Here is a 16,928-nt window from a genome sequence, read left to right as displayed (position 1 = left end):
GCAAACATCAAACACCAAAGACCAATTTAGAGAACGCAATAAGAAGATTTGAAATCCCAAACAGGCTGGTTTAAAATAATAAGCACAAACAGGAGAAAAACAGAAGCCAAATCCATGGAGAAACAAAACACTTTCGCCAATTTGCTTTATTTAGCAGCCGTGACTCATATGAATAATGCTGCCTTGTTTTCATAAAGCTGTGTACCTGTGAAACCACAACATTATTTGCCATGAATGTGACTCAGTGAGCTGAAAGGAACTGAGAAAAGAGAAAACGTGAACTTCTGTGATTGCGGTACAGAATATTTGGAGTGGCGAGGTTCAGTGTGTGCCACCACAAAACCGGCTGTTAATAAAGGACACTTTAGGCCTTTTACAGAGTGATTCGCTTTTTCCCCTCAATTCCTCCAACACTTCCTGTGGCGATGGCTGCCTCCCATGAAGCTATAATGTATGAGATTTGTCAGTGTCAATTTTACAGCTAATCTCTCTGGTCCACCTAGGCCCTCCCATTCCCCGCCCATTCATTCTGTAGCCTCGTACACCAGATAGTAGAGCGGAAGAAACCGCTACACCTTCTGTAGAGAAGTTTGTAGCCAAATGTAGTGGTGTGCGGATTGTGATCCTGCAGCCTCACGAAAACACTCTGTAGGGTAAAATTAAAAATACAAATATGCGAAGAAAGAAAGATTTTTCACAACACTATATTCTCACTAGGTGCAAATCTTGAACTTCTACCAAGCACCAAACAGATCTATAGATAAAAATTTTCCTTTGCAAATGGCCAAAAAAGTGGGATCAATATCAGTAATATTCCTCTCATGAAGACTGTGTTTGCTGAGAATGAAATTGGCTGGTTGTTTCAGCTGATATATTACACATCAGCAAATGCATTGTAGAACCTGATAAAAATCCAGGTCTATTGATCTGCAAGCTTGGTGAACGTAAAAGCTTAAAAACACACAATTTTTCATTTCCTACCACATTTAACCCACAAGTGCAATTCAGCAGACACTTACAAAGCATTTCTTCACATACACAAACCTCTGTGATAACTTGTGTAGACAGGGTGAACTGGGGTTATCCAGCTGGGAGTTATGCTGCTATGTACTTGCCCCAAAAGAATCACCTAACAAATACAACAAGACTTGTTTCAAAGAAACTGAGCCTTATTCATGCATAAAATAGAGCTGTAGAATGGCTGTTCGCACAATAATTAAATTCATGCAAAGATGAGTTTCAATATATTACTGTAATGTTGCGCTTTGATTTCAATCAGTGCACCATGGCAATCAAGCCTTTATCCATACAGAAAAAAAGAAAGAAAAAAAGAAAAAAACTATTATTGCACTAGTTTCATTTCATAAACAGAAGCAAAAACATGACTGTAAAGAAAAAAAAATGTCCAGAATTGCTAACCAATTCACTAAAATGCCAAAATAGAAATGTTAAGGAACAGTTCACCAAAAAATATTTATATTGTAAATGTATTGCTAAATTTGAATTACAGTTTTTCTCGATTGGTTTGGCTCATTTCTTGAAACCGAGATGACATTCTCAAAATAACGTGGACATATCTCCAAACCACCTTGCAATTGTTCACAACAGAATGTCATTTTTCATTGGTTTTATCAAATTGCAAATGCTTTAGTACATGTCTCAAGTGACTCTGTGCTTTTTTTCAAATGATTATGTACAAGTAGCTACAGTTAGCACAATGAGCCAACATTTAGCACATTTTCCAAATAAATAGATCTTGCTGATCTAAACTGATTAGTTGATTTTTCAGTGAAATGGTTACTCTCTCCAAAACATATCAGCATGGTTTCATTGTGTAAGTCATCATATGCACAATTGTCTGTTCAACTGTCAAAATTAGTCAAAGATATAATACCATGAAAGAATTTCTTGGAACATTTGATAAATTTATGACAGTACTTGACAATCAATCAGCTTGGAGGTGGAGGGTGTATGAGCATCAGGCTCAAGACCAGAGGGCCCTGCTGCATGCAATGGATGCTGCATGTGAGGACATCACAGGGGATCAATGTAGGGGATGGTTGAGACATTCACGCCGTTTCTTCCCTCGCTGCATCGCAAGAGAAAATATCCGTTGCGATGTGGATGAGAATTACTGGCCTAACAGAGAGCAGTGCGTCGATGGCCAGGAGGATGAGGATGGTGGCCAGGAAAGAGAGGGTGACAATGGCGACCACTGAAAATATTACTGTACTATAGTTCTGAAACTTTATTTACAGTATGGTAGGCTAGAGATTTTTTTGTTTTTTGTTTGTGTTTATAACTGTTCACATTTACAGAATCCTGTATATGTTTTCTTTTCACAGTATGTTCTCTAATGTTAACATTTCTTTGTACAAATAAAAATGTTTACAGTTTCCTTGAGTATGAGTGGTTTATTGGAGGCTGATTTTACTGTAAAATCTTTTAGTTTTATTCATAGTGGTATTCTGTTGCTAGACCTGTGCCTCAGTGACAAAACGTCTAAGCATTTTGACTTGCAGTGCTTAAACAATGCCAAAGGTATAATGCATTTTGGGGGCATTGACTATTTATATGAGAAGGATATTTAGTTTTGACACATGGATAAACTGTTTTGGGAGAGATATGAGCTTTTGCAGGGGATCCATGGTGTTGTGCTAAACCATCCAGGTTATTTTGACAAAAGCACTAAATGAATGCACATGTGCCAAGGCAATTGAGAAGGATCTGTGCTATTTTGACTGTACTGACCTTTTATATGGGAAAGGAATCTGCTTTTGAAGCATGGAAGAAGAGTTTGGAGAAAGATATTTGATTTTGCTAGTGAGCTATACTATATATATAATGAGCCAAACCAATCGAGAAAAACTGTAAGGCAGCAAACATGATTTAGAAATCAAATGTGAATGTAAGAAAGTAGTCTTACAAAAACAAAAACAAAACTTATACAATTTATAAAAACCTTTATATTTGGATGGATGGATAGTCATTTTGTATGCAATATAGATGTCATAAACATGTTAAAGAGACAGACAGACATACAGACAGATAGATAGATAGATAGATAGATAGATAGATAGATAGATAGATAGATAGATAGATAGATAGATAGATAGATAGATAGATAGATAGATAGATAGATAGATAGATAGATAGATAGATGCACAGTTGTAAATAACTGCATGAATAGGATATAAAACAAGATGTAAGTAAAAACAGACCACCGCATGTGTATAGATACAGTTTATAAATGCTATATTGATATGGGTGGATAAAAAGGCATTTTCAGAAAGCATATATCCTGACCCAAGGAGTTTATGTTCAATTTATATTCTGTAGCCACCAATAAATGAAAAATAACACCAGAGGCTGAGGCAAATATGCGCTTAGTGGCCACTGAACTGTACCTAATCCACATGTAAACAGCCCCAGTCAGTGGGAACCACTAACATTTACATGTTCAGCATTCAGCAACCGTACAAGCTTTTTATACCGCAGATAAATTAGCATTTGACTCTGAAAGGTCATTGCTCTCTTCACTCTCTGTGCTGTTTTCTGTTATACAGAAAGACAAATATCAACCTGTCTATGAGATGCCTTAGACCCCCATACGGCGCACCCACCCACACAACAGTTACACCACAGATGTACACAGCCTGGAAAATACACATTAGTTAGCGCTCAATGCTTGAAAGCCATTTGCACAGGAGTGTATAGAAAAGTGTGTCCATTAAAATTAGACGTGATGGATGGCCAATGGTGCATGAAATTGTAGTTAAGTCATTTCCCTGAAAGCTCCAGATACAGTTAGTATGAAGATTTCCAAATCTATAAAGTCCAATAACAGATGAGTTAGTATAATTATAATGCACATTAGTACGGAGTGGCACAGTACATTTTGACACTGCATATTTTAAGAGATGTGGTTTTGTACAAATTTAGGATTCCCGGCACAACCATCAGGATAACTACTTAAGAGCATGTTAGCAAAATAGACCAGAAGAGGGTTCCTGTGCCTTTAATATATAATGAATGTGAAGTCCTGCATCGCCTAACAGCACTAGATAAAGCAAACTATCGGCTACACTGGACCTCACAAACCCCAGGGATCAGCACTATTCCTCACATATGTAGCAAAGACATGCTGTCTGCTGTCCAATTAAGAGAAAACAAGACTCCCTGCACTCCCTTCTGCAAAACGTCTTTGCACAGAGGAAAAACAGCAACCTATACTTAATGTATAGAGATGTTTAAGAATATATGAGTCTCAAAATATATATGGCCAAAAGAATGATGTAGAAAACCCATTTCAAAAGTAGCTGCTATGTAGTGGTGGCAATATAAAAAAAAAAATTATTTATATTTATTTATTTATTTATTTAATTATTTTGTCTAAATCCAACAAATGTTCATCAATCAGTTTAAACTATCCATTTCAGTAAATAGATGAATGGCCTTTTCATATTAACAAAAATCTAAGTTGCTGTCTATTGTTACTGTATATTGGTGCACATAAATGTTTAAACATTCTTCTTTGTGTTAATTATTTAAGTCTTACTAGGAAAATGTGCCTTGATTATTTTTAAAGCAGTTTTTACTGAATTTCAGTGCATTCATTTTGAAATGACATTGAAAAGGGAAGAAATAATCCTTCTATGCAACTTCAGAAGAAAAAAAAACTAATATAGACATAAATACTTTAAACAAAATTCACATCACCCACTTTACTTTTATGTAAAATTGTGCCATTTGTAACTTAAAGTCTTCTGTTGTCATTTGCTTCCAGTTATTTTTAGCTGTATAAAGCAGTTCATTATGCTGCCTGATATATTGCAAACTACTATTTCTTCATATTAATTTATTTCATTATCATCCTCATAAACACACTGGTCTGCTCTGTAGCACAAATGGTGTTACTGTTTACTGCACTTTGTTATTCCTCTTGTTATTAACAGAATTAATTGTGTAATGAATCAAAAGTCTCACACATTGACAGAAAAATAAGGTAGACACTGTACGTACAGTATATGTTTTTGCTTTATCGTCCAGCCATACACTTACTGTATGTTAACAGACTGTGTAAAATAGAGATGTGTGAAAATTGTGGCAGGTGGAGAAAAGCTGACCTGGCGTAACCCACTTCTCACTGATTTATGGTGGTGGCCTGCCCCGCAGACAGCGCTTTGCCCTGGGTGTCATCAATCTCTCCAGATTTCCGATAACAGCCATCAGCTACACCCTGATCCAGCATCAGACCACCACACACCTAAAAACGTTCAACATAAAGCGAAAAAAGTACCTAAACAGTAAGTAAAGCTCAAACTTTCCAAAGATAATTATCAAAATGATGACGATTCCAAGTGTGTTACACGATGTATACACACCTAAATGAAGCTGAAATGTATAGGAATTGGCACAGGGCTAATAGTTACGTAAAATTGAAAATTACTAAAGAAACAAAAACTAAATCTAAAAAAAAAAATGAAAACTATATACAGTAGACACACACACAAACTACTTAAAGGGATAGTTCGCCCAAAAATTAAAATTTGATGTTAATCTGCTTACCCCCAGGGCATCCAAGATGTAGGTGAGTTTGTTTCTTCAGTAGAACACAACCTGAGATTTTTAACTGAAACTGTTGCAGTCTGTCAAGTCTTATAATGGAGGTAAATAGGAATCATGGCTAAAACGTACAATAAAACAAAAAACATACACAAGCAAAACCAAATAAAACCCAACAGCTTGTGACGATACATTGACGTGTAAAGACACAAAACGATCGGCTTGTGCAAGAAACTGAACAGTATTTACATCACCTTTTACCTCTGATTAACGTAGTGTCCGAACAGTGTTAGAACTCTCCTGAGCATGTTCTCAGCAGCAGGCGCATGAGCCGACTTCTTCTTCTTCTTGCTTTATGGTGGATCGCAGACTTATAAGTGCATTACCGCCACCTTTCTCTCAAATTGACCATTGACACTCTATCTACAATCTCAATTAGGAATGTCAATGGTCTATCTGTGCATTGTTTGTACATGCTTTTTTTTTTTGTGTGTTCTTTTTTCAATGGTTTCAGTCAAAAATCTCAGTTTGGTTTGGTTTTTAACACAAACCATAAGTAAGTAGAAGGGGCCAAATTTCCCAAAAATATCCCACTTGGCAGATGTGGTCAAAATTGTGTTACAGTACATGGAAAATAACTGCATGCTGACTCTTCAGTATTTTGTTTTTGTATCAAACAGAAAAACAGAATATGGGTCTGAAATGACAATTATAAATTATAAAAATTTAAATTTTGGGTGTACTGTTCATTTAAGCAAACAGTACAGAGAAAGAGAACAAAAGAGAGGCTGTACAAAGTGAGAAGAGGGAACTGTGAACACACAGAAAACCCATAACATTCCTCCCATCACTGAGAACAAGAGACAGACAAGTGTTTCCAAGAGCTGTGGTTAGTGTATCAAAAAGACTGATGGAGTAAAAGAGTGAGGGGAATATGTGAAAAATGGTCAGAATGCAGGAACATGAATGCATACAGTCTATTTCCTCTCCTGTATGTGTGTGTGTAAGTGTGTGTGTGTGTGTGTGGAGCTTCCCACCTGCCTAAATGATCTCCATGACTCACACAGGAGCAGATAATTGGCTCACAAAAAAGTGCAGCAAACATTCATCATAATGGCAATGGCTTGCTGAAGCGAGCAGACACTCTTCTCTCGGTCTCTCTCCCCCTGTATTTCTCTCTAATATGCACTCTTTCTGTCTTTCTGACATGTGTGTAAACCCTGTTCTTCACTGGCTTTCCTCTTATAGCACATCATGTGGTCTTAAAGATACAGAGCTCATCTGGCCCCTGTGGATTTTATAATTAACCCTGATGGGGCTCTGAACACCAGCGCTTAATTGATATCAATAATTCACAGGATTCATTTAAGCACCAGCAAATGTGTGTCTAGAACAGGGGTCAGCAACCTTTTTGAGATGAAGGGCCAGTTTGAACAAGAAATATTAAAGATTTGCAAAAACGAGACTAAACTACATTTAGAAGATAACCAGAATGTGTGTGTGAAGTTTACTTGCACTGAGTTTAAGTATATCTGCACTGAATGTTTTGTGCCCATAAAACTCTTAAATAAATAAAAAGATAAGGATAGTTAACCATGGAAACAAAAATCAGTCAAAACAATCAATCAATTAAATCAATTAAACAAAAAATATATACACTCTTGGTGGTACACATGCCTAGAATGTTGCTGACCCCGATCTATAATTGTGTTTTTTTCCAAGAAAAAAATTGTATTTTCACAATACTATATGTTATTTACTATATGTCAAATTGAAAAATAGTATCTCTTTTATGCTCACCAAAACTGCATTTATTTGGTCAAAACAGAGTAAAGACTGTAATTACAGTTTCAGAGAACTTTATTTCTATTTTAATACATTTTTAAATGTAATTCCTAATTCAAATGTATTCCTCTGACAGTCAAGCTGAATTTTAAGAAAGTATTCTAATATATTCAAGAAACATTTCTTGTTATCATCATGTTAAAAAAAAGTTGTGCTGTTTAATATTTTTGTGAAAACTAAAAAAATGTTTTGGAATTCTTTAATGAAAAGAAAATAAATTGATAAAGAACATAAAATACTTTTATTTTAAATATAAATATTTTAAAACAAAATTATGCATTTACTGTAAATTTTTTATCAATTTAATGCATAATTTCTGAATAAAAGTATTTATTTCTTAAAAAAAAAAAAACTGACTCCAAACTTTTGAACGGTGGTGTAAACTATACATTTTGTAAATGTGCATTAAAAAATAAAAAAATAAAAAATTCTGCCTTAAAGGAGACACATGGATCACTGCCATTTCAGGTTACATGCATCCTGCCTCTTATCTGTTGTTCCACCAATGCGGATGATTATGCGTTTATTTCCGAAACATTGCAATCTGAACAGCTGTTGCCAGAGAGTTTGCTCTTCAATAAATAACCATTTCCAATATCCCACCCACCACAACAAACCCACAGTTTTGCCTTTGTTCTTTCTTTCACATCGATTGATGCATATTTCATGGAGAACTTTTGCGTGTTTCCTTTGAGTTGAGAAGACGGCTCCGAACTGACAGGCTGCCTGTTACCAGACATTACAATCTTCACTGTCCCCCATCTATCTGCTCCAGATCCGTGTGCATCAACTTGTTTTTGTGAAGATAATGAAATAGCAGTGAAATAGTAATGAAATGTCTCTGTGCGACAAATCAGATACTAGCATTTTTCATTACATTAGCTTACATAATATGGCTACTGATTTAGCACTGACAAGATAAGAATTATTACTGGAAAAGAAAGGACATCTTGGAGATATGTTGTCTCTTCTGCTGACTGTTACCTAAAGGCACACATGTTAGGATACGGGAGAGTTGGAAATGAGAGAGCTCTTCTGAGCATGCTCGTCTCTTCCTTTAATGTGAGAGCCAATACCCAAAACCCCTGAAGGCTGGAAAGAGTAATGCATGGAATTAATGTGCTCTGTAATGGGCTACCTTTTGTAGTCTGAATAAATTTTTTCCTGATCATGCAAATAAAAGCCTTTCACATGACGCAGACTGTATTGAAAGTAAAGTCATCTTGAAACAGGAACAACATAAACAGACAGTAGCAAGCAGTATGCATGAGTGACACAAAGTGAAATGCTTTTTCTAAGTTTTGGACATGTTTGAGATGAAAACAAGATATATAAGGGCAGTTTTGTGAGCCATTTTATTCTCCCTCAAGACATCTGAGATGTAGATGAATTTGTTTTTTCATCATAATAGACTTGGAGAAACTTAGCCTTGATTTTGCCTCTGCTGTGAATGGGTGCCGTCAGAATTAGAGTTCAAACAGCTGATAAAAATACAATAATTCACAAGAAATTCACATTATAGTCTATCAATTAACATCTTGTTAAGTGAAAAGCTGTGTGTTTGTAATAAACACATCCATCATGCTTTTAACTTTAAACCATTGCTCCCAGCGAAAAAAATTCTATCTGTAATGTTCTCTTCAGTGAAAAAGTCATCTCATCTCAAGTACCATTTACAAGTGAGAACACTTCTAAACAAGTATATCAGTGGATTTTAATTTGAGAGGACAACAGAGGAAGATCTTTTTCACTAGAGAAAACATTATTATCTAATAATTATTATTATCTAACTATACTAACATTATAGTAATCCATTGATGAGCAAGTGATGTCATCTCTCCCAATCTGTTCCAATAAAGAAACTAATTTATCTACACCTTTGATGGCCTGAAGGCAAGTACATTTTCAGAAAATTTTTATTTTTAATTTAACTATTCCTTTAAAGCTGCAGTCCGTAACTTTTGACGCTCTAGCGGTTAATAAACAGAACTGCTTGCGTCTTGCGGAAGAACATTGTAGTCTGAGCTACTTCTCTCTGTTTATGTCTATGAAGAATCACAAAGGTACCGAGTTACTCTGCCGCGGTACCCCCTAAGCAATCTAAAATAGTCTGAATATAAACACTTATTATAGATGTACCCTAGTGATTCAGGACAGGCTAAAAACACGGTTTGGAAAATGGATTCATGGTGTACTCGCTTATTATATACAATTTGTAAATCTTGAACACAAAAAAAGTTACGGACCGCAGCTCTGATTGGTTGTTTCTTACCGGGAGCGGATGAATTTCTGCAAATGGCAATAGGACCACTGGGAGGAGCCAGAGGAGCTTGATTTTTTTCACAGATTATCTGTCTCATATTCTACTGTCAGGACATAATGACATAATACATTTTTACAAAAGTTACCTACTTCAGCTTTAAGAAAAGAAAAATTTATTTTGTAACAGTGTTAACAAAATTACATATTTTCCCCCTGATCCATATGTAAAAAAATCAATAAAATAAAAAACCTCAACAAAACTAAGAGTTAAAAATTTCAACAAACAGTATATCAATGCCACCAAACAGTTGATTGCAGCCAACCAAGTTGATTGTTGATTTGATATTATTATGCTGTAGCAAATGAGCCAATAACAGAGGGATGTCATGTCTTGTCACTCAAATGAGCAGCACAAAATAAGTGTCACGCTGTCTGGTCTCTGTTTCCCTGAGTCTCCACTAGTGGTCTCACTTCCCCGTAGGCACCTCACCGTAGGCACTACAATTCCCATAAAGCCTTGTCCCTTCATCACAGTAATTGCACTCCTGTTAATTGCACTCAGGTGTCTTCACTTGATAGTCATTACCCTGCCTATATTAACCGGTCTTTTTCTGTTGTCTTCATGGAGTCCTTTCCTTCCGTCACCCAGTTTCCTCGCATTCCGAGTTTCTAGGTTCTATTCCTGTTCCCGTTCCTGTTTCTATTCCTTTTCCTGTTTGTTTGTTTGGATGGATTTTTGGTTTTGACCCCTGCTTGTTGATTTCTCTTTGGATTACCCATTAAAACCCATACTGCTATTGGATGTCTCGTCTCCTGCGTTTCACTGGGTCTCCGATCGTAACAATAAGTCACACTGATGAGTCAGATACAATGAGTCACCAAAAACATGACACTACAGCGCTTGACCAAAACAACTGGCAGTCTTTTTCCTCTGCAGCACATACTACAAACCACATACGATCACCATCTATATGCTAATGAAAACTAAAACATACATTTTAATAAAACATTTTCCTGCCACATTTCTGTAACTACGAGCCTTGCATAAAATATTCTAATCTATTATCAGTGAACATGTGAAATTCTACCACCCACCTCACTTCTCCATTGTCTTACTTTACAGCTGAGTATATGTGACTTCTAATTTAACTCATATAATCTCATTTTATCAAATCAAGAACTCTTAATGTGCAAAACGATTAATTATCTTACACTAATAAAATAAACATTACCATCACTTAATAATTGCCAATTGTGTTGGCATTCAACTCTGAAAACAAGATAATTATGATTAACAAAATAATCAAGGTTTTATTATTACCCGTGCTCAAGAAGCAATAACAACGTATAACATAATAACAAAGAACAGATTTTTTTATACTACAACAAAACAACTAAAGAAATGAACACTTGTAAAAGCATCATCACTGCAACAATACTACTTTCTTAACAGCTAGTTAATTTGCAGCTAACCATATACATAATTTGCCTACACCATTTGTTCCTACAGCAAGACCTATTTATTAGGTCATAACCTCTATTTAAACAGTAACATGTAGATGCATAGTTTGATGTTTACCTTTATTCGTCCAATGAGCAGCCTTAAAATCTGCAAACAAAAGTAGCGTTGAAAAGTCAGTTTAATTATTGATGCTGTTAAATATGTAAATAATAAATATTCAGAAGCTGTATCTAAAATTAAACCGGGCAATAAACAAATACTGGAGAAACTGAAGTCTATTTGTTTTAATTTAGAGAAGAAAGTCCACTGTTTAGATTGGTATCACAGAAGTCACCTATTCATTCACAGTGCTGTCTAATGAAATGTAAACGTTAACATGATCAAATACTGTATGTCTAAATAATTTAAATCAATCGCATTTAATCCAATCGTCTATCAACCAGTATTACTGATATTGCTTGAGTTTAATGGTGCAGCTACAACTAGGCTAACTTATGCATTGCTGGTGCAACTGTCCCCAGATTCCCAGAGGTCCCATATCTATTAAAATGAGGACTTATTTATTCAAAAGCAATAGTTATCTATCTGTCATACATTATAATTTTAGCATATAAAGCTTCTGATTTTATACTTGAATTTTTAGACAGAAAATGTTACTTGGCACTTTACTTGGCTTAAATATGAGCTTTGTTTTAAATATCTAAAGCAGAGAGAAAGCCAAAGCACCTCTCTGACACTAACAAATCAGGCTTTGGCGTCAAGTTTCCCAACAAAGCCTGTTTGTGCGGTTGAACGACGTCATTTTGTTGCCCACAAAATATCTCTTGCTAACTCTAACAGATGGCCTAGATTCCTCCCACTTTCCTCCTCTTATGACTATTCAGTGACTCTGCCTGTTCCTCGCCCTCTCTACAGCCTGCATTCATCAAAACCACCGAGCCAAAACCCTGCTTCTTCCTCCCCATGTGAGGAAAATTAAATTCACCTGTCCTGAGAGTAATTTCACCTTTCACAGAGTGGAAGACAGACACAATTAGCGCCTGCACATACATCACATCAGTAGTCTTTCAACTGAACTCAATGCACCCAAGCAACACCTTAACCTTGTTAAATCACACTCTTAAACAGAAAACAGGTCAAATCCAGGTTTTTAGACAGGCCTTATTGAATAATAACCAGCATTTGTGGTCTGTAAGGGTAAAGTTGCAGTCACACTGGACTTCTGTTCTCTTTATTTTATATGCGTGCAAATGCTGGAGAGCATAAAAGCAAGCTCATGTGGAGTATTGTATTTTGCTGAGTTTAGTGAACTCTGATCTGGGAATTTGTATAGAGAAAAAGCTTGACCATAAAATAGGATGTAAACATGTAAAACATTGTAAATGTAAAACAGTGGCCTCTTGGCTCAATCCAAAGACTACAAATAAAGATGCATGGCATGCAGCATGGTGGAAAAGTGGAACAGGTGCTCTATTTTCCCATTTTAAATTATCAATAAAATAAATTATGAATTACAGTGAGTAGTAGTAGTAGTAATAGAAATGTAGATAATAAAATAATAACCATCACAAATATTATATAACTAATATTAATAACAATAATGATAATAATTGCATTGTAACATTTATATAATATTGTTATAATATTTGATAACATCACATAACATCATATCCTGTTGCTGATAATTATGGTAAGAAATTGGAGCAGATGCTATATTTTCCCATTTTGAATCACCATTAAGTCATCATTTAAATAATGAATTATTGTTAGTAATAGTCATATAAATGTATTTATTATAATTATTATTGTTTTTGTTGCTAATCGCATATTATATATTATACAATTAATAAAATATATAGTTAATAATAATAACAACAATGATAACAATAATTGAATACTTACAGTTTTTTGTTATGTATTATTTGTTTTAAACAGAAGCATAACATCAAATCCTGTTGCTTATAATTGCTGAAGGAAAAAATGCAATCGGATGCATTTTGTCATATAAATAGATTATTCTTATTATTATACTAATCAGAAATATAATTACAAATATTATGCCTATTATTAAATCATACATAGGCCTATAACTAATATAATATTAATAACAATAATGTTAATAAAAATGACATAGTTATAATTATTTGTGAATTATTTGTGAAAAAAACTGAAGAACACATCTTATGGCATTTTAACCCTGTTGCTATATTTCACATATGATTTGCCATTAATTGTTGCAGGGAGACTCAGCATGCTTAAAGCTAGTGTGACTGCACTTTTATTCGCAGGATAACAGCTGTTCGGGCTGAGCGTTCTTAGCACTGAAGTGCCCAATCAAAGGTCAGTGCTAGAACAGCGATGGAAACTGTGGATACACACGAGAGCGGGGTGAGACAACATTGACACACCTTTCCCACCTGCTACACTTATTCACGGGCACCTTAATCCTCTGCCACAGTCAAAGCCTAGCATCCTCATGTCAGAGCACATCTATAGTGGATTAAAATAGGACAACTAATTACCATTTACCTCAGCAGGATCACGGGTGGATGTTGGGATTCTAGCTTTCGGAATGCGTGTAATTGTCTGTTGAATAATGCCGACCCACGCACCTTATATCTGACTTGGCTCACTCGCTCACGAAAAGACACTCATGAGTTGATAAGTGGGATGTTGGAGCTTAAGCCTTTGGAGAAACACTAATGCCAAGTGCTGCTGTGGGTCCCCCTTACTGTGTGAAAAGCAGTTTATTAAAACTCCCCCAGGATTCCCAACGGTACAGTTAGTTTTGAACTTTGCTATAAGGTAATCATACACAATTTCTGGAATCTGCAGCTTTTCCTCTTAGGAAAAATAACAAAATAGCAGCAGTAGCAATATAAAAGCATCCTGATAACTTAGTTTGCTGATTAGCTATGATTAAAGGTTTAAATTCAAAACTTACAGTCGAGGTCCTGAGTTTAACACAGAGATGTGTATGAAATATAAATGGTTTATTTTTCCTCAAAGGGCTTTAAATGTTACATTCCCATGAATAACCTACAAGTTCCTGCAACCTCTAATACTTCTAGTTTTCCAAATACTGGACAAAATAGACTGTCAGTTACACATCTTTTATCATTTGCTAATAATGTTGTCCTCAATAATTTTACTTCTAACTGTTATCCATCTGAAAAAAAAATGAAAAGATACAATTGGGTACAGAAAATCATTATATACATTTAATGAAGGCTTTGTAGATTTGATAGTCAAAAGTGAACTGTATTGAGTTATGTAAAATATACAGGTATAAGGGATTTGCTCCCTCAGTAAACCCTTCTTTTATTTAATCTCAGTCTCTCTGAGACTCTTCCTCTCACAAAAGGGCTTTACTGCATCTAAAATACTATTCTCATTAGAAATGTTCTCTCTCTCTGAGACACTTCTCCACATTCAACAGTCTAGGAGCATAGAGATGCATTAAACATGGGTGCTGGTTCCCAATCTAAACTGCATGGAGTGCTGCTTTATGTCTGACTCGGTAATACTGCCAAAAGGTAAAAAATACTGAGGACAGAATAGGGAGACGAAGACATGTCTCACATGCCCCATCTGTTCCTTTAATGATATTCATTTATCACAGTGCTGTGGTTTTCTAACTAATCATAACATCTTAATAAATATTTCAGCTTTTTATGATAAGATAAAAAGGTCAAAATTCATCTAAAAATTTTACAATAGCTACTAACCTTACATCATGTAGCATAATTTTATATAAAAGTATAGAATGCAGACTATAAAAACATTGAACTTTTAATCAAATGAATACCTGACACCTGATATGAGATCTCTTGAATTTTGATCAAATATAGAAAGCCTTCACAGTATGATAGTATCTGTTGCAATGAATGATTTACCCCACTAGGGGAGGAGCTACTGGTCCAAATGGCTCAAAGTATTACAGATGCTGCTCGGTTTATGACAGGGCATTAACTACAAACTGTGAAAGCTGGGTTTATCATTTAAAATGCTCATAATCTTTTGAGACTGTAACTGGATGGCTCACATATAAAATCACAATATATTTACTTTTATTCAACATCAAGATTTTAAGTTAAAATGTACATGTGTATAAAAGAAAGTCCTCTTATATCCTGTTACCAGCCACCACTTAAAATTGCTGTTAGTTCATTTTAAATGGTCTTGCTATGTGAAAAATAAACAATACAAAAAAAAAAAAAAATATATATATATATATATATATATATATATATATATATATATAGATCATCATCAAATTTAAATTTCCACCTTTGTGCCAACTAATGGTCACTCTGAGACCGAAACTATAAGAGAATAGGATATCGTTAAATATATAAAAATACTCTTGCCCCATATTATAAATGTTTAGGGCATTTGCGACTTTTGGTTTATTTTTTGCCCAAGCCATTGATCATTTCTGACCCTGTTCACACTACAGGACACTTCTAAAACTGCATAAAGATTCAGCTTTCCAAATTACATTCATTTTAACTTTGATTCATCCAGATCTTAAAATAACCCATGTGAAAGTTAAGCCCATTTTAAGCCACATGCACATCATTCCCTACCAGATGTTTGTCTGAAATCCCCTAAAACATCCATGAATGAAATAAGTGCTTCTTTGACGTTTCCAAAATTTAAGACTACACAAGAATACAAATAAACAGTAGGTAGGATACAAAGCCACAACGTTCTATAAAGTTCACATTCTCTAAATAAATCTCACCCATTACAGCCATACCAAGCTTTCAGTGCCTTAAAGGGCGATATGACACATGTAGGTTATATCTGTCCTTACACTATGTCAGTTGAGTCACCAATTATTTCTACAGCGGGCAGAGGAAAAGACAACAGACAACTTTGAAGCTTTGGGCATGAAACAACACAGACCCGTGCAAAACGAAGGAGAATGTGGAAGATTGTTTTGGTAGGAAGAGGCTGAATGCACAGGTGCGAGTCCCATATGCTCCTTCACGAAATCAAGTTGGTAACAGTATTTGAATTCCCCAATAATAAATACGTGCTCTTACCGTCGATACAAGCGCCCAGACGACTCACAGTGGCATCTTCAACTTCTCCGGACGTTCACACATACTGTACATGTGTGTGTGGACAGCGACAGTGAATGAATGCTGCCCGGAGCGCGCACGAACGCGGTGTGATGTCCATAAAGCTGTCTATGTAGGCAGTTCACTAGATAGTCTGACGTCTTTGCAGACTCACTTTCCAGCCACGTTGTCTGCCCCGTGTTAATTTTAAACAAACAACCCAGATCCCGCTGCTATTGACTACATTCGTATAAATCTGGTCGTAATTATCGCGGCGCAGTCGGTTCTTCGCAGCCGCCGTGTCCCTCCTCTAATGCCGACTGAGGATGTGAGCGCAGCCGCCGAGATGCTCGATCGTGGTGCGACCCGAGGCAGCCTAGAGCAGTCACCCAATGTGATAAGCCTGGTAGAAAGACGGCGAAACGATGAAAACAACAGGCTGTTAGATCGACACAGCCAGTGACATGATAGCATGCTTGCTATTAATTACAAAGGTGAGGCAAGGGTTCACATATACAACGGTAATTCAAAGTATTTTAGAAACATATATTTACATTAATTAATGGTATATTTTACACATATGTATTTGTCCACTCATTCTTATTTCTAATTGTGCTATTTTTTTTTCAGTTGAGTTTCAGGTCTCACTCCAAAATGACACCAAGATTCAAGACTTGAAGGAATTCAACTAAGTATTTCATGTTTTCTGCCAAATGCAAATATAG

The 16,928-nt window shown here is 35.6% G+C and overlaps 1 protein-coding gene across 1 annotated transcript in view; it reads right to left on the bottom strand.

The window, feature by feature from the left end:
* mgat4c (mgat4 family member C) overlaps positions 1-16,633 on the bottom strand; it is a 135,585-nt gene extending 118,952 nt beyond the window's left edge. Inside the window, exon 1 of the mRNA XM_059507169.1 lies at positions 16,186-16,633. The gene's annotated coding sequence lies outside the window, so the exon portion shown is untranslated. The remainder of the gene's footprint in view (positions 1-16,185) is intronic.
* Between the last annotated feature and the right edge of the window lie 295 nt (positions 16,634-16,928).

Source organism: Carassius carassius, chromosome 23 (genome assembly GCF_963082965.1).
Source record: "Carassius carassius chromosome 23, fCarCar2.1, whole genome shotgun sequence".
Classification (NCBI taxonomy): domain Eukaryota; kingdom Metazoa; phylum Chordata; class Actinopteri; order Cypriniformes; family Cyprinidae; genus Carassius; species Carassius carassius.
Note: the sequence above shows the minus strand (reverse complement) of the source record. Positions and strands in the feature narration are given on the sequence as shown.